The sequence below is a fragment of the Lycorma delicatula genome, chromosome 7 (genome assembly GCF_047948215.1).
Source record: "Lycorma delicatula isolate Av1 chromosome 7, ASM4794821v1, whole genome shotgun sequence".
In the NCBI taxonomy this organism is placed as follows: Eukaryota; Metazoa; Arthropoda; class Insecta; order Hemiptera; family Fulgoridae; genus Lycorma; species Lycorma delicatula.
Window position 1 is genome coordinate 75,539,203 of NC_134461.1, and position 24,025 is coordinate 75,563,227.

The following is a 24,025-nucleotide window of genomic DNA, read 5'->3' on the forward strand; positions in this document are numbered from 1 at the left end:
GCCTAGAAATCCCAAACTGTGATGCTGCTTATCTTGTTGATTTTCCCGGGCAACGCTGCTCTGACAGCTTTGACATTCTGTGGAGAACGAAAATCGGCAGACCGTTCGCGTTTATTCTCAAATACTGAACCATCGCTATTCAATTTTTCGTAAAGTCTACGTATTGTTTTAAATGAGGGCGATCATTGAGTTTGAAAATGCGCCAGAAACCGTCTTTGTGAAACCACCACACTTTTCGTTTCATTAAAAAATAACACAGTCTTTACGTGCTGTTCAACAGTCGGTCTTCCTTTGTCAGCTATCTTGGAATGATACACAAACAATGCATTTGGAAAGAGAAGAAACTAATTCTAAACAATACAAAACACATTAATAACTTAAATAATTATTGCAAAAACAAATGTTGGATCATTTTGAACGCCATTCTGTATATGATATAATTTACTGAAGGTTCCTATAAAAAAGTATCCGATTGTAAATAAAAATTTTAAACCAAAAACAAATATTATTAGGGTGAACCAAAAAAGATTAAATAAAAAAAATCTTTAACAAGCTGTGGAACGTGAAAACCAGATCAAATTAATTGAATCAAATGAAAGAGGACTTTCTTCAAAGGACAGGCTTGAAAGAAGGTAACTGTTGTGATAATTTCCGAAGAATAGTTAACGATATAAAAGCTTTTGTGGCAAAATAAATTATTGAAAGAAAATGGGACAGATGAGGAAAAACAAGGCCGAAAAAATGAGAATCTCATGGAAGACGAGAAAAGAAGCTAGTAAGCTATTTGCATTATTATAAATTGGTTTTTATGCATAAAATAAATTATGATTACCAAATTTAAAAAATGTTATTAAGAAACTTTTATCCGAATAATAAAAAATTTTAAATTGATAAAGTGTTTGTGAATATATATTTAATCTTAAATATGTCGTACTTGAATTTAAACAAGAATTTACTTGAATTTTATCGTACTTTGGTTTGAAAAATTATTTTTTTGGGGAAAAAAATTAAATTTTTTCTAAACCTTTAATGAAAATCAAATGTTAAAAAAAAAAGATTCCAGCTAGAATTAGAATTCATAAAATTACGTATTTATAAGATATAAAGTGAAATAAATTGTTGGGAAATATTCTGCGGTTTAGTGAGAATAATGACCTCTAAATCAAGTTCGGGTTCAATTCATAGCAAGATTTACTATTATTTCTATATACACTCATACTTTCCTAAGTGTTGAATTCTAATTGGTTGTAATGACATAAAATAAATAATTTAAAAAATGTCGCTATATTATTATTTTTATCTTACTTTTTTTTAAAGAAATATTATTATTATTATTTTTATTTTAATTACCTGGAACGTCAAATAATGACAGAATTATATCTAGTACGCAGGATGTTTGTTTGCATAGTTGGCCTTTACCGCAATACTACTTAAGTGAATTCCTGACTAGGTCGACTGTTAAAACTTGGATCTGACTTTAGTTGTGGTCGTTACAGTTGCGTCACAGCTGTTACCAGCTTCTGTAAATTGGTTTAAAACAGCTGCTAGATGATAGAGAGGGGACTGACAGCTGCTAATTCCTCCTACTTTTTCTTTAATTTACTACTAATTATCACTAACATCTTTGTCGCTTATTAAAATAAATGATAGTACACAGATAATTAAAATAATACTTTCCTTTTTCTTTTGTCTTTTTATCGTTTGCTAATGTCAGATATAATAATTATATTGTTAGATTAAAGTAACAATAACGAAATCGAAGCGACTCTACTTCATAAACAATTTTTTTATACAAAAGAAATTTTCATATAGAATTTTTCGTTAAGTTGAATATTTTTTAATAATTCTGGGTCATTTTTTTGATATAAAATAAAAATTATGATTTGCTAGTGTAATATATTAACTTTAAATTTATTTTTCCTAATTCGAATCAAAAATGTTAAAATAAGACTAATGAATATACATACATACAATAACCCTGGATTCGATTCTTTGCTTGAAGTGTATGATGCGTGTTTGTTGCAACTGTTTGGTGTGCTTGTGGCATGATGTGTGTGATTCTTGTTTTTCTTGCTCAGTGCATGATTGGTATATGAGTGTGTGTGAGGGCGTATCATCAACCCCCTTCTTGATGAAGTGCTTCCTTAAGCTGTTCCAGGAAAGTTGAGGAGTCAGGGATGGAGGTTTAGTTGGCAGTGCGCAGGTATAAATACGCGCCCTATATATCAGGTGTTTGGAGTCATTCCTCAGGGATCCGTGCTTGGGCCTACCCTGTGGAACGTCTTCTATGACGGGATTTTTAGATTAAATTACGCGGAAGGGGTATCAGTGGTCGGCTATGCGGACGACATAGCGGTTCTAGTGGAAGATAGAAATGTAGATATCGTAGAGGACAAAGCCAATCGAGCGCTATGCCTAATTGACGAGTGGCTGGAAAGAAATCAGTTGCAGATTTCCCTTAGGAAATCTTGTTGTATGGTTCTTGTTGGTAGAAGACCCATCAGAAACATAAATATAAACATCAGAGGAGAAAGAGTCAACGAAGAAAAATACCTTGGTGTTCATGTCGATATGATTTGCAACAGGGTTAACCCCACCAAAAAGGCCTTGAGGGTGCTTTTTCAAAATCATGGCACAACTAAGATGGAAATGGGTTTTTTTTTTTGAAAAACCGTTATAATAAATTCATATTCCTTGATGTGATGTGGTAGAATACGTTGGTAATATAGATAGTGCGTTTTTACTTTCCCAGCGAATATCGCTGGAATAGCTATATTAAAGGGAAAAGCATGATTATGTCAAAAATCAGTCAGGATTCTTACAAGCCTTTACGTTTTAGAGTCCAACTTGTTCATCTAGGCCAGAAAAAAAAAACAAATGTATATCATATGTATATAACTGTGGATAATGCTATTTTGGCCTTACATCTCAGGATTGACCCGACTGATTTTCTTCAAATTTAGCTCAAATATTTCTACATATGAGGCATTGATAATAGTTTTTTTCAAAATTCGTTAAGGGGTAAATCGCGAAAAACTAATTTCTATTTTCTTCAGAGGCAGTTTAGAGAAAATTTTATTAAATTTGTTATTTACAATGTATAAATATATATAATCATTTTATTTTAAATCAACCCCCACTTCTTAAAACTGAAAAATATAATTTTATTCTTTTGCACTATTTCCTCTCGGTTTTAATATTTTTTAAAAATTATTTGAAAGTTTATATTATATTTAGAAATGTTTACAATTTTTTTTTTAAATTATAGACCCCGGACCTAAAATGCAGAAAGGTTTTATGAAAACTTCCTTTTTCTTATTTTTATTTATTTATTGATGGGGTTGTCAGATTTAGAGAAAACTTTACTTAAATTAATTTGTTAAACTTAACCTATATATAAATATTTTTAGAAAATTTCTTAAAATTTATTTTCAAACTTTAAAATATATATATATTTTTGTTTTTTGGTTTTAAGTTTTTAAATTTTTATTATCAATAGCCGGGAAAGACATATAATACTTTGCCAAGCATGTTAATTATTCTTAATCATGTTTGAAGAGATAAATATACAAGCTAGGAGGCTGGAAAAATTCTTTCTCTAGATTCATTTAAGAATTATCATACTCTTACTAAAAAATAACATAAAAATAACTGTAATTAGTAAGTTGAAATGTAAGTAAAAAGAGTAAACAGCACAAAAGTAAATTTACACAATACCTAAACGATTTCAGCTTTCTGTATTAAAAAATCCTGGAAAAGAAGTTAAATAGATATTATTGTGTGCTTGATATATTAGTGGAAATTTGAATGGATGTAGAAAAAGTGATTATGTTTGGACTGCAGAAAATTTTTCGTATTCTAAATTATATTTTTTAAACAAACTTACAAATTTATACTTTCCATTAAATAATGAATTATTAAATTTTATTTTTAACGTAAGTTTTTATTTATAAATGTTAATTCTACTCATTACGTTATGCATAAACCGAAATATAATCTAATGAAATAAAAATACTGTTTGTACTATATACAAACAGAATTAAACACTTTTTACGAAAAACACGAAATGAAAATACTTGTTAATGAAATGATAAATAGAGTATTATTTTCATGACGTATAATAATTGAAAAGACCGACATGCAATAACCGCTTGAAAATCGGGAATAAATCAAGGGTTTATAATGTCACATTAGGACTACATATAAAAGGTTGTCCCTTGAGGCAATAATTCATTCTAACTGAATTTTATAGCATCCAGAATTTCTTTTCTCAGATCATTATGCGAATATAGTTTCAAATGTCAATCGATATGATAATATATGTAATTGTAGTGTTAAGTTATATAAGTGTGAATTATTAAAAAAGATTATTTCAAAAAAATTGTAACTTATTCCTATTAATTTTTGAATTGATTTTTTTTTAACTAAGGATCTACTTTTGGTGTAATTTATTTAAAATCAAGTTCTATACCTAACGTCAGTTTTATTAATAGTAAATTAAAATTAGAACCAGAACTACTCAGATTAAAATTTGGTTCTAGAATTCTAATATTCTATTACGTAAACACCGGTTTTTGGGCAGTAAAAATTCTAAGTTGTTAAACTCATGATTCGCAAAAATATAGTCTAAACTAATTACCAAATATTCTATCTTATTTTAAATATTTTTTTTTGTTGTATTTATTTAATTTGTTATTATTATTGTTATTACTAGAGGAAGTATATTTTAACACTCTTATTTACGAGTATTCTACTTTTCATAAAGGTTCTTCTGTAACATTCTAGTTTTCTGTTTTGTAAGTAAAACCAAAAATATTTAATTTTAATAAATTTTAAAATCGGCTTTTATGTGATCTCCTTTATATCTGTTGTATTTCTACTAGAGACGTGTAATCTTAGAGAGAGAATTATGATGTGGATAATTGATACTACAGAAACGCACAAAAAGAATGTGATGAGCTTATAAGGGCGTCAATCCGGGACCATTTATTTTTAATAAATGTAGAACATATTTATGATAGTAAAAAGTACTTTTATTTCAGAAATATTCATCAGAAATATTGTCCCTGCTACATTTATATATTTTCCCCAGCGTTTCACTAGTGCCTGGATACCCGCAGTATAGAAAGATTTGTCGTTACGTCGAAACCAAGATAAGAAAGTGACTCCTTCGCCTCATGGTTCTGTAGAAATTCTGGCTTCCAAAGAACATTTTCAAGGGTCCAAACAGTTGAAAATCGCTGGAAGTGAGGTCCGAACTGGACGAGTCGTGTGGAAATAACTTCCAGCCAAGATTTTTTAGCGTATATAACGTGCTGTGGGCTGTATACGGTCGTGCATTGTCCTGCAGAAACAGAATGTCTTTAGTGATCGCACGAGGCTGTTTTTTTTTAAAGCATTGTGCACATCTTGAAGAACTTTTCAATAATAATCACTGTTAATACTGATTCCACGGGGTAGAAAATCGACGAGAATGATGTCATTTTTAATACAAAAAACTGAGGCCGTAACTTTGGTGGCTCCAAACCACCTCAACCGGGATCGTCGCTCACTGATTTACGACGTTTTAAAATGTTTGCACCAGCCAGAAGTTTTACTGCGACTAAGAATCTTATCATCGTATTATGCAAGGAGTTTCAAATAAATATCACCGAATTTTACGTCTTCATTTAGGAGAAATTTCATTACAACGCGCTCTTCCACATATTCATTCACTATATTGGACGCCATGTTCTTTATGACTGACTGTTGTTGACGCCAGCGCGCTATGCGGTAATAACTGACACTTGTATCTTATGATTACAACCAACAGAATGCGCAGGAATCTACATTTACACTAGTCTAACAAAAGTTCCGGATTGACGTGATTCATATACCAACTATTCCCATTTTCTTGTACTTTTCAAGATTCTATCCTTCCAGGACTCTAATGTAGAGCATGGAATATTCGTGTTCTTCCAGTATGAGTACTGTAATTCCTTGTTAAGCATTCTCTTTTAAATTAGAAAAAAATTAACGTTCACTAAGTACTACATAAATTAAAATTTCTGTTCTAAATTTCACTGATCAAAATATTTTATCGACCCATAAATAAAATTAATTAACTAATTTCTCAACCGTGGTATACTTTAAGTATAATTCCTTCTTCATATTATTTGTAGATAATTCAATTTAGAGCTGAATTGCATAAGTGTTTTTAGAAGAAGTAGCATAAGGTATTCTAAATTTAAAAAATGTTATTTTAAAATTAGAAGACACTGTGATAGAATTTGGAATGAAATTGAATGTTTCGAAAACTAAAAAAGTGAAGGTAAAAGATAAGTCAGTAAATATCCTTATAAAAGAAGAAAGAATTTAACCAATAAAGAAGTACAATTACATAGATATATTGTTAACAGAAGTTTAAAAAAATTAAAACGAAATAAAAACAAGAATAGTAATAGCTAAAGAAATGTTTATCAAAAAGGAACAGTTAACAGTAAAAAAAAAAAAAACGGAAAAAGAAAGGCTAGAGGCACTTAAAATGTCGGCACGAAGGAGAATTGAGGAAAGAACAGATTAAATTAAACATTTAAAAAAAAAATCAAGAGAGTTAACAAGATTAAAAGATTAATGAAAATAAAAAAGCTAACCGGGACATATCATCAGTGGAGAACGTTTGATTGATTAAAAAATTTGTAGAAGGATGAGGAATGTAAGATGTAAAAAGAAGGCCGGAAAGAGTAAATATTATAGATGGCCGATTATAAAGGAAATTGGAGCTATCGAGATTTTTTAAATTTTAAATTGTATTAGAAGGAAGTGGATATATTGCAAGGACCTGCCTCAGGACAGATAATCGTGTGAGGATGATAATTCAGTATGTTCATTTTGCATTAAAATTTGTATTAAAATATTCACGTTGAAAACCTAATATTATCAAATTATCATTGTAATGGATATTTATTTATTAAACTTCTTTTTTAAAAATTAAATATATTCTATAGATTTTTAAATTATATGTTTTAAAATTTATTAAGCTCAGAGATCATAACTGGGCTTGAAATGTTTTACTATTACCATCATTAACTACTCATGAGTGTACTCGTTTAGTTGCCCGTAAGTGGACAATCAATAATAAAATCATATATATATACTAGTATCTGAGAATTATATAAAGAAATATATTACGAAGGAAATAATATTAAATTATTTTACCCCCTACGGCACATAAACGGGTCATGCTGCTTCTTGTTATAGTAGCATTTTCAAATGATACTTGTGCAAATAAAAAAAAGAAGTGTTTATTTTAATTACTTCAACTATTAGACATTTTATTAGAACAGCTTTTACCAAATTTGAACTAAAATCATTATTTTAAAGCCAATATTCTATCATGATACCACAAAGTTACACTACAAAAGTTCCCACAACTTGTAAAACTACTACTAATGCCGTAATCAGACATACCACTTATTTTTTAGGAAGTATATATGCATTACATTTTGTAGCATTATTATCATGAAAATTCACACATTTTTGATGGATTTTTCATATAAATAAGCATAAATAGGAATTTACTATTATCTTGTTTGTCCCCATTATCAAATGTTCCTACTTTTTTCAATAGTCCAAAGCTATTCAGCTTTTTTAATATGCGTACCCGTAATAATATCAACGAAATTCTTTGAATGATTGACACTAATGTTTATACCGCAGTCCAAGGATATTACCTATTCCCTTGTACGCTCTCAATCTGTCAGATGTAGTGGCTGTGTCAGGTAGAATGCTGGCTGTGATGATCTCTGTAAGCGTTTCCGCAGATCGATCTGTCACAGCATATCGTTTCTTTACAAACACCTTCGAACATCCACTGAATAGAATAAATCAGGTCAACATTGTGTTTATCCCTAGAGAACCACGATTCATTGATTTTTATTATGCGTCCAGGCCCACCGATCCTGACTAGGTTAATAATTAAGGAAAGAATTCCAACCTATTGCAGATAAAACTTCCAATTTATGATCGCTTCCGATTCCGTAACGTGAAGAATTTCGTCGTAGTGTATTCCTTTAACCAGAAATAAATAATGGAATTTTATAGTGCGGTAACTCATCTACAACCAGATCTCCTAACCCACGAGGTGTGCATGGGGGGATGCGTAATTGTGAAGGGCAAGCGAAATGCGTGTCTGGATCAGGTAGGATAGTGACTGGAAGGGTAGCTCCCCTGCGGAGAAACATTCTGATTACCGGAAGAGGTGATAAGTGTTCTCGAGGAGGCACGGGAGACCCCGATGGGATGTCCGAGTTTCGGACGAGCTAGGGAGGGCAGACTACGCTGCCACGACAACTTGAGGCGACTGAGTTAAGCTGTGGGCTGGTCGTCTTGGTGTATTTACAACAAAAAAAAGCCAGATCCTCTAACGTAACCCACCGGGTTGGTCTACTGGTGAACGCGTCTTGGCAAATCAGCTGATTTTAAAGTAGAGAATTCCAACGTTCAAATCCTAGTAAAAGCAGTTTCTTTTATACGGATTTGAATACTAGATCGTGGATACTGGTGTTCTTTGGTGGTTGAGTTTCAATTAACCACACATCTCAGAAATGGTCGACCTGAGACTGAACAAGACTACACTTCACTTATGCTCTAATATATTATTCTCATTCATCCACTGAAGTAATACCTGACTGTGATTCCCGAAGGCTAAACAGGAAAAAAAGATCCCCTAAAGTAGACCGGTTCTCTTCTACATGTTGTTTTATTGCATCACCAACCATTTAATGGTTGTAAGGACCCAATGTAGAATTCCGAAATGCTGAAAACACCGTTCTGCATTCTGTTTCGAGTTAACTATCTCGGCAAGTTCAAATGAGGACATTGTACTTCTAGCCCGAATCTACAACAACTAATGTCGATATTAAAACAAATTTATGTACACGTATTAGCTACTATAAAAGAAATTTGTCAGAAACGATAGGAAACAACTTTATCTTATTCGATGGGTAACATTTTAATATCTCCGATAATAGAAGAAAGTTTGATAAATATATATGTATATATATATATATATGAATAAATATAGTAAAAAATATTATAAATAAATATATAATTAAAATATTAAATATATAGTATACTAGAAAATATTATAAATATATCGTAATAAATATAATATTACGGCATAATATTTAATAATAAATAAGGAATTTTTTTTTTTTTAAAATACCACTACATTAATTTAAAAAAAAGTTTTTTAAATAACTGCTTCGGCTCACTCAGAATCTTTTACTTTCCTGGAATCATAGCTCTAGAGCTACTCTGCAAGAAAGTTTGGATATCAGTCAAAAAATTGGGTTAGGTTTTTTGCATTTATCAAAATTTCAAAACCTAGGGACCCGAAAAATTAAAAAAAGAGATTGATAATGTACGTACTTATGTGTTGGTGTGTTTCAAGCTTAATAATGGACTGGATAAACCAATCTTGATGACTCAATATCGTATATAAAAATAGTAATAGACTCGTGTGTATGGGCTAATTTTTTGGTAAAATTATGGGATAAATATATCCAGGGAGTGAAGTAGATAGTAGTTTGTTGGGGTCAATTTTATCAAAATTTTGGAAACGGAACACCACTTTATAAATCTCAGTACATGCATGCACAACTATCTTATAATTTTTTTAAAATGCTTTTACCGTAAAATTCCACCTTATCCAAAAATCTAAGTTTTTTTTTTGTCTTACTAGACATAGAATAGTTCAAATGACCCTAAAAAAATATTCGGGACAATATTAGAGGTGGAGAAGCTGATCAAAGATTAAAAATATGGATTTTTTTGAATTTTTAAAAAAATTTGACAATATTAAAAGATTTTTTTTAATAATATACAACAAATTTTATCGTAATTCTCCCCTACCACAAAAAATAAATCTTACGTAATTGGTTGTATATTTTTTAGTTGAATTTTTTTAGTTTCTTCCATTTAACATAGTAAACGTAGAAAAGACAAAAAGCAGAAAAGAATTAAAAAATATTAATTTTTTGAATATTAAAATCGTTTTTTTGTTTATTACACGACTGCCCAAAATGGAACGTAATGTATTTAGAATGTACATATGTATGTTTTTTCCACCGCAGCATCTCAACAGCTGAACCGATGTATGACCCCGCGTTGGAATCCTTACGTTACCGGAAGTATCATAGGTCTATATACTCGTATTTATATATATATATAGTTTAAGAATCACCATATACACATATATATAAAAAATAGTAACATTGATCTCACCGTTACAATCTTTTCTTATTCCAGAAGGCCTTTTAATAAAACAGGTGTTGGTCACTAAGATAAAACTAATTAAAATCGTAATCATATGTTAAAACAGATATCAATGTGTAGATGTTATAGCCAACTTAAATAGATCGTCGTTTTCGAAATGCGTTTGATGGTTCACTAAATTGAAGTTCTTATATTTATAAATGTTATGTTTATCTAAATGTTGTAGTTTGGTCTTAACGTTACAAACTTCTAATATCTTAAGATTATCTTCTAACCTTGTAATTTTGTGTCTATTCATAATCAAGTGATCCACCATGTTTGAAAACATTTGACATTTCTTCTTATTCTTGAATGCCTTCAAATATTCTGAGAATCTTATCTTGAAGGATCTATCAGTTTTTCCAATTTATATGAAAAATACTAATTTTTAATTTATAAAAAAATACTGGCAGAATATACGTTAAACAATGAATTGTTGCCCAAAACTTAAATAAAGGAAAACAAAAAAAGGAAGATAAGAAAATTGAACAATATTTGTTAAACCAATCCATTTTATGAATGAATTAAAATAGTTCAATATAAAAGACCAATAAAGATAAACAAAAAATTTATTACAATCCCAAATCTAGCATCCCCATCGCGGCTTGTCCGTGCACTATGGTTACTTGCACTTCTCGTCACGATCAGAGGGTCATGGCTCGCTTCGCTCTTCTTTCCCGTTTTCTCCCGTTTCCCTTTCCTTCTCCCGTTTCTCTTCCCTCACTTCCTTATCCCCTTCCTTTTTCCCATTTTCCTTCCCCCTTTCTTCTTTCCTCTTTTCTTTTTTCTATTTTCCCTTTCCATTTCCTTTTCCCGTTTTTTCTTTTCTCCTTTTTTCTTTTTACATTTTCCCTTCTTCCCTTTTTACCCTCTTTCCTTTTACCTTTGTCGATTTTTCCCTATTTCCCTTTTCCGATTTTTCCCTTTCTTCCTTCTTCCCCGCGCGTTAATCGGTCCAGTAGTTTTTTAGTCTATAGCGGACACACATATCGGAAACACTGCAATGGAATCGTAAAATATTTAGTATAGCGTATGTTGCTTTTACGTCCAACAGATACCGCTGTAAACACGAAATTTAGTTTTTTATCGATTTGAACCTCTTAAAATCAAAATTTTGCAAAATTCTTTGTTAGTGCACGCCTACTTAAAGATACGAAGGTACCCTGAAAATTTCATTTCTCTACCTATAATAGTTTTGGTTGTACATTGATTCTGAGTCAGTGAATCAGTCAGGACATTCTCTTTTATATAAGATATATATATATATGTATAAACCTCAAAATTTTGAATAAATTTTAAAAAATTGAAAAAATCTATCAGATGAATGAGTCCTTTCTGAAATAACTCTCACCTCAACACTTCATTTTGAATGATTTGGAAACCTCGTATCTCGTACGTGTGAAGTTGTCTTATTTGTGTTTTTACACGACTATCCAAAAAAGAGTAATGTATTATGGTGTATGTATGTATATTTTATCTACCGTAGTAGCTCATCGGGTGAACCGATTGAGATGAATGACCCTCGACCGACCTCCGTGGCGCAAGTGGTAGCGTCTCGACCTTTCATCCGAAGGTCCCGCGATCGAATCCCGGTCAGGCATGGCATTTTCACACACGCTACAAATCATTCATCTCATCCTCTGAAGCAACATCTAACGGTGATCCCGGAGGTCAAAAAAAAAAAGATGAATGACTCCGCGTTGGTATCCTTACGTTACCGGCAATACCATAGGATATGTTTATATAAATATAATAAATGTGAAAAAAAATTATACTATATACAAAATTGCTACCCGCACGCTCTTTAATTATCTTATACTGGTATTCTTTAGGTATCTTTTTAGGTTTTAGTATTTATCTCTTGTTTAAACATATAATCATAATTTTATAACAAAACTTCATTATAAATTACCCTCACCCCAAAAAATAAAGTTTAGGAAATTGTTTTGTGTATCATTATTTTTCCACTATGTAATAATTTATAAAGAATGCCAGGTAAGTATTATAACTTTTTGCCAACTTTCTATGAAAACTTTTCATTACATCCAAAATGTCCAAATTATTTGAATTCAGAAATACTTACCAAAATTTTATTACATAAAAAAAAAGTTTGGTTAAAAAGTAATAATCTATCAATGAAATACCATAAAACCAAGTTTATTTGGTTATAACATAAAAGAGCATATTTTTTTATAAAATAAATTTGTGTTATTTTTTGTTGGTGATTAGTTATCACGTAAACGCTCAAAGTTAAGATCCTAATCCTTTAATAATATATTATTACTGATCCTTAGATAAATTTTCTTTTTTGCTGTAAATATTTTTTTTTTATTTCATAATTATACTCAAGATATAAATATTATTGTGTGTATTAAATGAAATTCTATCAGTATTGATTACTAAACCACTTTAGCGGTAAAATGATGTGGTATAGTTTTTGTAAGGTGAACGTGGAAAAAAAAAGGGAAAAAACATTAAATGACTATATCGCTATGTGAATATATTTTACTGCATATGTGTGTATGTGTATGTGCATGGGGAAATCCATCGTACTGTTTCTTGAGAAGAAGAATATAACGTGATTCACAACATAGTTTAGCCACAAGACAAGAACAAAGAACTATGGGATATTCATTATCCAATACCTTATGTTTTCTACCCACCCATCCAACTATACCCGATCGCTTTAGTATACGATATAACAAACCATCGACATTGCCTCCACCACCACAAAAACAACAATAACAATGCGATGCATTCACGACACCTATGTACTTGACCATGCACTGCGATGTTGCATTACCACGTGATTTTATTATGGTTTAATACCTCACGGTATTACATAAAATCTATCGATACTCACTGACTGACAATACTTATTGCAATTATTATTTACATCAACATTCACACGGGTGTGTATAATCTATTGTTAGATCAGGTTTTATTTCTGTTTTTTTGTTTTTTTTTTACGTTAACCGCAATCTGTTGTCCCGTTGTCCATGCAAAAAATATATGTTTTTTTTATCATTATTATTAGTATACTAATAATTTTATTCAAAACTTAATTCACTATGCAATAAATGTATACGCGCACTTTTATTGCAAAATATAACTGAATTTGGTATGTAATAGTTATTAATAAAACGGCAATGGATTTTCTGTAAGGAATTAATAACAAGTCCTAAATTTATTAACAATTAAAAACATGAGTGCCAAAAAAAAAAAAATTTTTTTAAATTTGATATCTTCTGGATACGGTTTTTGAAATTCGCATTTGATTTTCAAATGAGCGCATTCTGAGTGCGTTATGCGTGCGGGTGACAAAAATTGCTCTTTAATAAAGGATAATTACTTATGTAGAGTAATTAAAGAACGTGCAGGTGACAATTTTTTTATATAGTATTTCAGTATAATATATTTTTTCATTTTTTTATAAATTTGTTTTTTTAATTTAAATAAATTTATATTATTTTAAAAAATTCAAATAACTTTTTTCTATTAACATATATATATATATATATATATATATATATATATATATATATATATATATATATATAGTAAAATAAAGTAAAATCAGTGAAATAGCTGTCACATGATTTTGCTTTGCTTAAATTTTTGTTTTTATTTATTTATTTATTTTTTCTTTGTTTTAATTACATTTTTATATTTTATGTTTTTATCTCTTGTTTGGATTATAATTTTTAATTTAAATAAAAGGTTTTAAATTTTTGTATGTTTTTAAAGTATGATAAATTAAATTTAATTAAAATTTGTTTAAAAGAATTTAATTGGTTTAAAAAAATTCTTAACATAAAATAATAAGTAAATTGGTGGTATGCAGGTTGCATGGATTGCAAGTTTTTGATGGTTTTGTAATATATATATATATATATTATATATATATATATATATATATATATATATATAATGTATGCAGCTGATGATGTGAATTAAGTTCGCAAAAGCGCTTCTGTTATGCAATGAAATAAGGTAAGTCATCTTATTTCAGTTGTTCTGTACTTAGGGTTGATCTATTAAATATAAATTAATTTGTACTGGTATAAAGGCATATGTTTATTAAAAGAACTGCTTTAAAAATAAATGTATATATATATATATATATATATATATATATCTTTAAATAATGTAATAGAATATTTTTATAATGACATTCCGGTAACGTAAGGATTCCATCGCGAGGTCATACATATAAATCGGTTCAGCCGTTGAGCTGCTACGGTGGAACAAACGAACACATAAATTCATACACTCTAAATACATTACACTCCTTTTAGGACAGTTGTGTAAAAAGCTAGCGGGATTTTTTTTAATTTAATTTTCTTTACGTTAGTGATTTTTATATTGATTAAATACATTAATATAGATAATTTATTTTTTCTCACCGAAGAAAATAAGAATACAGTAAAAAAATGTTAGATAGAACTTCAAAAAACTAAAATAGTTGTAATTTACTCTTTAAAGAATACTCATTGTGGTTTATACTGTATTCATTTTCAACAAATGTTAAAAATTTCACCATTGACATCGATGTACTTTTCAACTCGTTTTCTTACCGTTTCTGTCGCCAAACTGATGCACTCACGTTCCTTGATGAGGATAGCAATATTGAGAATAAAAGCAATCACTTCATCACGTGTGTCTATTTTTAGCCTGTATATCAGGCATTTCATCCATTCACATTAACAATAATCTTATCTCAATAAAGAAATAAGGTCGAGTGATTTAGGTTGCCAATTTACCGGCTTTCTACGTTGAATCCATTTACTAGTAAATCTTTCATCTAAGATTTGTCCTTACTTCATTGTTAAAATGGGTTACTCTATCAAGTTGATGGGTTATCAACTTGATCATTTCAATTTGTTCCGCCAATGAGAAATTTGTAAGTATTATAAGTAATTCATTGTTTAAAAATTCCAGATAGTTTCTCCTCGTTATACTTTGTTCCAGGATGAAAGGGCCTGTTAATTAGTTGTCGATCATGCCACACCAAACGTTCACTGAAAATGGTTGCTCGATCTTTGATTCGAATACAGCATGTGGGTTTTCTTCAGACCACCGATGTGAATTTCGTGTGTGGTTTATACCATTACGGGTAAAATTAGTTTTGTACAAAAATAGTATGTACGAAATTAAGTCGTAATTATTATTAATTCATTAACAAAACTGCAGTGGCCTGGGATGATCACTAATTGTAACGTGTTGAACTTACTGAACATGATAAGGACGCAGTCTGTGTGCATATATTGTCATCCAACTTAAGTTTGTACTTCAAAGCTAAAAAACTGTGTTTTTCGTCACCAAATTTTTCTGTTTTATATTCGATATCATGAAAACTACGGGAGATGTAGCTGTGAGACCTGTTTTATTCAATTTTTGAGAAACACATCAAGATTACCCTCATATATATAACGCCTTAAAAATTTCATTATGACCTTTTTTCACCGTTGGAACTGAAATTCGGACGAAAATTTTCGTTAGCTGTAACTCTATAAAAAAGCGTTTTCGGACAAATACTGTATTAAATATTTTCTTTACTTCAAGCTATAGAATCAGATCCCAAATTTTTCTCTTTCCTCCTGAATCACTCTGTATATATTATGAACAATCTTTATTAACTTGGTTCGAAAGAGGAAATTTAAGTGGAGTTTCGGAAGCCATTGTATTTCTGTTACTGAGGAATACTTAGGGTTACTTCATGTACGAGTAGACGTTACTCTTTTGAAATGATTATTCGGAATAAGACGTTTTTATGGTTAAATATTTGTTAGCTTATTTAAATAGAAATTATGATTTTATTATTCAAAATGTAACACCTTCTTAAAACAGTAGAAATAGTAATTAATTATCAAATAAAATATACGCCTGTAATATAAAGATTTTCAATTAAACAATAATCGCTTAAAATAAATTGTTTTTTCAATCTCGTTATGTGGTATTTTATATTTTTTCCACAAAATTGATTATTATTGGCACTAAATGATTATCTTATAAATGTATATATATAGAAGAATGTTTGTGTATTCGTTTGTCTTTTATACAGATCTACAGTTTTATTTTGATCAAGATGAAATTTTGCACATTAACAGATCCAAACAAGAGGAAAAATTATTTTCTATATTCTATTTTGAAAAGAACTAACCCCCTTTTTCACTCGCTTTGTGTAGTCTCAAACCAACTATAAATTTTGCGATTAAGTTTATAAAAACACAGCGGGAAAATAAAGTCGTTACTATGGAAATCGATGATTATTGAAAAAATGACTTTTGAATAGTAGTCCGCCACATAAGTTCACTTTAACAAAAGGATTCCCTATCATCCTATAACGTAACATCGACCCACCTAAACTATGCAACGAACGAGACTAATAAAGAATTTGTTCCCTAACGTAACAGAAGCCACGATCATACCGGGGAATGCCACATATTTATCCCTCGGATTCCGTCGATACCTAGTGACACAAATATGGTTTTGAGTTCAGACGATTGAAATTTCCAATCCAGCTTGCGTTAGCTATGAGTTCAACAAGGCACAGGGGTTATTACTTTGTGTGGCAGGGACTTGGAAATGTATGATTTTCGCACGGTCTATTATATGTTGTTTGATCAAGAGTCGGCACGCCAAATAATTTATTTGTCTGTGCTCCGGACTGAAAAAAAAACGTAGTGTACCGTGAAACATTACAGTAAAAACTTTGAATTAAATAAAACTTTTATCTGTATGCCATCTACTAAAGCCCCTTCTCCGTTCCCTTTTCTCCTCTTATATAAACAAAAGAAATAAAAATATTAAAATAAGCCTTCTTACTCTATTCTGCGCAAAGCCACATCAATCTGCTCATATATATGTATTCTTTAATGATTTAATTAACGCCAGATCACTGAGTTGTCAATCATAAATATGAAGTTACAATTAACTTTAAGAGAACTTAATTAATTTCTACTGGATGTGATTTTGTTACCAGAAATGGAACTTCTGTCCACGTCCAAATCATTATCATATCGATGTGACCCAATACTTATTATATATTTTCCCTACAGGATGATAATAAAATCAAATATAAATTAATATTATTTACTTTTTTGTTTTATTTATAAATTTATTCTTTTACTTAGCTTATATTGATACTTAATTTATTTTGATTTTTTGGAGTAAAATGAATGAATTCATTCATTGGTAACAATAAACCATTAATGAATTTGGTCATACCTTATAATCTTCCTTTTTCCTGTTTAGCCTCTGGGAATTACCGTCAGGTATTACTTCAGAGGATGAATGAGGATGATATGTTTGATTGTAAGTGAAGTCTATTCTTGTACAGTCTCAGGTCGACCATTTCTGAGAGGTGTGGTTAATTGAAGCCCGACCACCAAAGAACACCGGTATCCACGATCTAGTATTCAAATCCGTATAAAAGTAACTGCCTTTATTAGGACTAGAACGCTCGAACCCTCGACTTCCAATTAACCACGCATCTTAATATCTCGTAATCTAATAATATATTTTATAATATAATTATGTATTTATGAATATAAACCAAATAGGTTTTAAATAGGATTTATAAACGTCAAGTTTTAGATAATTTTAAGAACGTGGATATCAAGAAATAGAACCATTTACGTACATCAACTGAAGTTTTAAAATCATCTGTTATACCAAGTGTTTAGAACTGTCTGTCTTATCCAATATATGTTTTCAATTTTAGCATAATTAACGATGAATTTTACCGTGTATGCTTATGTTTTAAAGACATAATTGCAATCTCAATCAAGTAATTAATTTTCAATACTCACCAAACCTACCAATCAACCCTGAATGAACACTTAAAAAACGTTGGAGTAAAGTTATCTACGCCAAGTTGAATTATGCTTAAGTTAATTAAAATTGTTAACCTTTAATGAGGTTACTTGTTAACCTATTAGATTTCTATCGAATGTGGAGGGGAAATCTGGAAATCTGCTTAAGTTATGATTGTAATATCATACGTATCTCATAATATATTTCTTGAAATAATTCAAGAAATATTTTAAATATTAAGGGATTTAATTTCGTTAAAAAAAGTAATTCTTTAATTCTGATTTTAGGGATTTTCCTATAAACAGAAATTATTCTTGAGAATTACATAATGTAGAAAGATTGAAACTATGATATAGAACTAAATAATATCCTGCTTGAAACTCAAGTTGGTTTTAAATCTGGATATTCTACAGTGGATATAATATATTTAATGTAAATAATATAATTAAGCTAAAAATTCATAAAAATGTAGATGTATATCTGGTTTTTTTTCAGTGAATATTTTGAAATAGCAAATTGTGTAGTAGAAGTTTTTTCTTCATAATATAATAATTTATCTACATTTTTATTTTTAAAGTATTTATGAGGGTTCATACTCTATTGAACGGAATAAAATATAAATTTCTTTTTTTAAAAATAGATTTAAAAAAGAGATAGTTTTAATTATGGAGTTAAAATAGGAGTAAAGCAGGGATGTATTCTTTAATTATCAATTTGCTCTTTTATAAACGATTTACCAGAGATGCTAAAGGGAAATGTAAAAATTAATTAAAAAGAGATAAAAATATTAATTTATAATAAACAATATTGTGTAATTCTTTCAGATCCATTAATGTTTCAACACAAGATTGCATTCCTTGAAAAGTATTATGAAATATGAAACCTAAAAGTAAAATGTTAACAAAACACAAAAACATAATTTGTAGGAAAAATGGTGATAAATTTAAAAATAAAAAATAAAAAAATGGTTTTATAGGAAAGAGAAAATAAAAACTGTTAAAAGGTATACTTTGGTTTATCCCTGACTCCCCCATTTTTTTTTAAGACGTATCTAAAAAATAGGTATCTCATGCCTCATGTACAGTAAGAATGATTTAGTCAAAACAATTCACAAATATCCTTTGTAATGAGGCAAGTAGCAGAAGAAATCTTAATGGTGAGGGAACACATATGGAACGAAATTATGTATAATATTGTAGAAAAGATATTAAATTTTTTTTCAAGAAATTAATTAGGGCTCTCAAAAACATACTAATATTTAATATAGAAATGCTTAAAGTAGAAATTTTATAAAATAGAAGTTTTATCAGCTGTTTTTGAAAGACTTCACTTTATTTTTTTGCGTTCTCACCAAACTTCGTTTATCTTCTAATAAACGACATGAAGAGATCATGAGATTTTGAGAAACTTTGAAAAAATATTTAATACAATATGATCGACATTATACAGGATTCATGCAATAATAATTTACCAAAATTATTGGAACCAAATAGAACAAAATTTTTAATTAAATCAAAACTAACTTATTGCTAGTTTCACGGTAAATGATAAAGTGATTAGTGTAGTCTCAAACTCGATAAAGGGATATGAAGTCGATAGTTAACAAAATTAATTGAAATATCATAAGGAAATGAACTTACGGATCTTCAATCGAAAATTAAGATACGTTATACACAAAATTTAAACAGTCCATCATTAATTTACTAATATCAAAGTTATACTATGCTGGGGCATAAATTAAGCAGCAGTTACTGTTTTTAACTACATATTTTGAATAACAGAATCAACAATTTTGAGGATGAGATTATCATATTACGTACGATTAATTATCTAAAGAAAATCTCATAATATGATTTTGTAAAATATATTTCGTTTAAATTTATTTTATTTTTAAACATAATATCTTCATGCTGATAAACACAATACAATTTATTTTTTTTAATACGTTTAATATCTACAAAATCAGAACATCACTGCTTCACGTTGCTCAAGTAGTTATGTGGTGTAAATGAGAACGTAACCAGAGAAGTCCGTAACCATTTACACATCGGTTCGAATCCGACTTCATATACATATACGTTTTTCAACTGTTTGTTTTTTTTTTTGTTTTTTTTTAATTACATATATTGATTAATTAATAAATTATTAACCTCTGTAAAAATTGTTGAATTAAAATGAAAAGTGCATAAAATTTTATTTCACTAATAACTTCATATTTTTCTCTTTTTTTTATTGTTATTATTGAATTACTATTTATTGTAAAACCTTTTTTACAGTCAGATGTTATTATTAATAAATAAATAAATTTAAATTAAAGAAAGAGTTAAAAAAATGTATGTAGATGAAGTCTGATTTGATTTCATTGGATCCGATATGCCTTCCGCTTGTAACATCCAGATATTTCATTAATAAAATTTTATTTAGATGTAACTCTGGAAGCAATGAAATAAGTACCACATGATATATTGTTGAAAAGCTCTTAATTAGGGCTTATTACTGCAGTCCAAAATTCAATTTTTTTTGGATTTTGGGCTTTTTTAGACACTTTTGGTCCAGTCGATTGCAATCAAAAGGGAGGTGCACAACTAGATGTTACATACATTTAGGCGTCACGTCTAGACGTATGTAACGTACAGACGTCACGCCGATGGATTCAGGGATGGTCAAAGTGGATATTTCCGTTGAAATCTGAAATTTTTTGCGATTGCTATAATTCCTTTACTTCGTACAAGGAAGTAAAAAAGTAAAACTAGAACCGCACTAATATTCATGGAGCCCGGATAGCTCAGTCGGTAGAGCATTAGGCTTTTAACCTAAGGGTCCAGGGTTCAAGTCCCTGTTCGGGCGATATTTTTTTTTATTTTTAATTGGCAATTCTTTCGAACATTGTAAAATAAGGAAAAAAGTAAAACTAATGCTTCGTAAAGTCGTAACAAGCCCGGATAGCTCAGTCGGTAGAGCATTAGGCTTTTAACCTAAGGGTCCAGGGTTCAAGTCCCTGTTCGGGCGATATTTTTTTTTTTATTCATCATTTATTTTATATATTCAATGCTCAGTCTATTGTCATTAGATTTCTTACACTCCAGTTAAAATTTTCATCAGACATGTTTATAATACTCGTAAATCAGTTTTTGCATGCTCTTAAATGTTTGCAATTCATAACAGAACCTTCACTTCTACAGACAACACACACAGAAGCTGCGAGGATTTTCATTCTGAAAATATGTTCTGGCAGTCGTGACCCGTAGTCCTCTCCTGAAGATTACCACAGATTCCCTTCGAGGGTTATCAGGAATTACGTATATTTTCGCCGTTAATAGAATTATACGTGTACTGTTTACCTTCCATCTAAGTTGTTAGATAATTCACGAACCTTTAGTTTATAACATTTTTAATGGAGTAATAACACAAACTACATGTTTTAATCATCATTCATTATTCGGGTTCCTCGCTTCGCCAACGAATCATCTTCTCATTTCTTCAATTCCATTGTAGATGATATCCATTGGAAGTAACTGAAACGTTAACCTTACCTAACCTACCAACAAACTGCCTAATTTCACATATTCTTGACATTGGGAGAAAACGGCGAGATTAATAAAATTATTTTATTCATAATTCTGATACTGGGGGACAAAACTACGAGATCAAGAAAGTCATTTTATTGATAATTCTATCACTAACGTTTTAAAATAAAGAAAAAAGTAAAACAAGTACTTCATTAATTTTCAACAAGCCCGGATAGCTCAGTCGGTAGAGCATTAGGCTTTTAACCTAAGGGTCCAGGGTTCAAGTCCCTGTTCGGGCGGCTGATTTTTTTTTGTTCATTTTCATCTCTATTATTCAATAAAATAATTACTTAATTATAAGATAACTGTTATCATTATTATTAATTATGTAATTCGTACATTATTATTCTTATTGAAACTTATTAATAATGTAACAGTATAGTTTCATATTGATAATTTTATAACGATCGATTAATTTGCTACATAAATTAATCATTTAATAAATAATTTTAATTTTTTAATAATTTTAATTCTTATCTTAGTGCATTTTTCTCATTCAAAGTTCGGAAAACGATATAATAACTAAAAAGACAACAGAAACTTTTGTAATCGTACACATACTTGTATAATATATAGTTTGGAAAAAGATGGAATAAAAATGGCTATTTATTTTTTAAATACTCAAATACTAACTACTTTTTGTATAAAAACGGTAGATTTCATTATTTAAGCCTAGAATGGGATAAATCAGTTAATTCATATAAAAAAAAATTAATTTATTAATGAGAACCTAGAAGGTTGACTGACATACTTGAACATTTATCTAAAATGACATACAGGTGTATAATCAAATACTAAAACAACAATAATTGTAAAATAATAATAATAATAATGGTAAACCCAAAACATAAAAATTTGGATTTTTGTAGAAAAAATTTTTTTTTTTGGTAATAGTTAAACTTAGACCGGTAATTGATAAATTTTCAATAGAGTTCCATATGAGATGACATAAGCAATTAATAAAATTTTACGTGTAAAATATTTTAAACTAGAGAAATACACTAATAAAATGTGTGGAGATTAGAATATCCAAAACACAAAACAAATTCATAATAACATTAAGTTTCAGTTTTGTCTCTAATTAACTAAAAAATTTCCATTTTCGTTACCTCTAAAAAATTATTTAATTTCTAATTTTATATTTTTACAAAAGCATAAATGTGTTTAATCTTTAATGAACACTACAACTTATGAGATTGATAGAAAAATCTTGCACGAGAAATTGTGATATGAAAGATAAAAGAATAAAAATATATTAATATTATTTTATAGACTTTAAATCAAATAAATGCTCAAAAATAAATTACAGGAAAAAAATTACTTGAAATCTAAAAGTAGGTGGCCTAATAGAGTGTTAACAATCATCTATATAACTAAAAATGTAAATGTTCGTTTGTTCAAAATCTTAAATCTCCGAAGTTATTCACCGATTGCTTTGAAATTTTGACACTACGTTGCATTAGAATATGCGCTTGTTCTTATACACCTACTATTGATATACCTAAGATGTTACACATGTGACAAAAAAGCATGTTTTTTTTAAAAAAAACAGCGCTCTCTGTTGGACGTAAAAGCAACACACGCTAGACTATATATTTTACGATTCCATTTCAGATTTTCCGATATGTATGTCCGCTATAAACTAAAAAAATACTGGACCGATTTACGCGCGGGGAAATCGAAAAAGCGAAAATCCAAAAAGATAAAAGGGAAAATGGGGAAAGTGGAAAAATGTAAAAAGGGGAAAACGAAAAACGGGAAAAGTAGATGGAAAGGGGAAAGGAAAAAAGGGAAAGAGGAAGGGAAAGGAAAGGGGAAATGGGAGAAAGGCAAGGGAATAAGATAAAAATGAAAATGGGAAAGGAAAAAAAGGGGTGAGGAAAGGGGGAAGGGGTAGGAGGAAAGGTAAAATTTTGGGATGTTCCGTAATGTTTACTTTGTTAATGTTATGTATATATATATATATATATATATATATATATATATATATATATACTCAAATCTAGCAATAGCGAAGCATTGCCGGGTCTGCTAGTTATTAATAAATATTAAAGTACGTAAATGTTAAAAATTAATATTTTTAATTTTTAACAATATTAATAAATAATAATTAAGAAATTTAATAAATTTACAAACACAATAGTGTGAACGGTGTTTATAACGGTGTATTTGTAACGGTGTTAATAGAATAAAAGTAAACGATATAAATAAGTATTTTTTTTTTAGGCTACCACAACCAAAAGCTTAAATTTAACTTATGCATATGTAAACCACTGAAACGATCAACTCAATCTTAAATTAAAGCTTTCTAAATTTTTTAAGTTTTCGATTGATATTGGCTA

General features: G+C 29.4%; 3 non-coding genes across 3 annotated transcripts; all 3 read left to right on the forward strand.

Moving 5' to 3' along the window:
- Nucleotides 1-20,888: 20,888 nt before the first annotated feature.
- TRNAK-UUU (transfer RNA lysine (anticodon UUU)) lies at nucleotides 20,889-20,961 on the forward strand. Its single transcript has one exon. It is a non-coding gene; the product is annotated as a tRNA-Lys (tRNA).
- Nucleotides 20,962-21,050: 89 nt separating this feature from the next.
- Nucleotides 21,051-21,123, forward strand: TRNAK-UUU (transfer RNA lysine (anticodon UUU)). Its single transcript has one exon. It is a non-coding gene; the product is annotated as a tRNA-Lys (tRNA).
- Nucleotides 21,124-21,849: 726 nt separating this feature from the next.
- Nucleotides 21,850-21,922, forward strand: TRNAK-UUU (transfer RNA lysine (anticodon UUU)). Its single transcript has one exon. It is a non-coding gene; the product is annotated as a tRNA-Lys (tRNA).
- The last annotated feature ends 2,103 nt before the right edge of the window (nucleotides 21,923-24,025 follow it).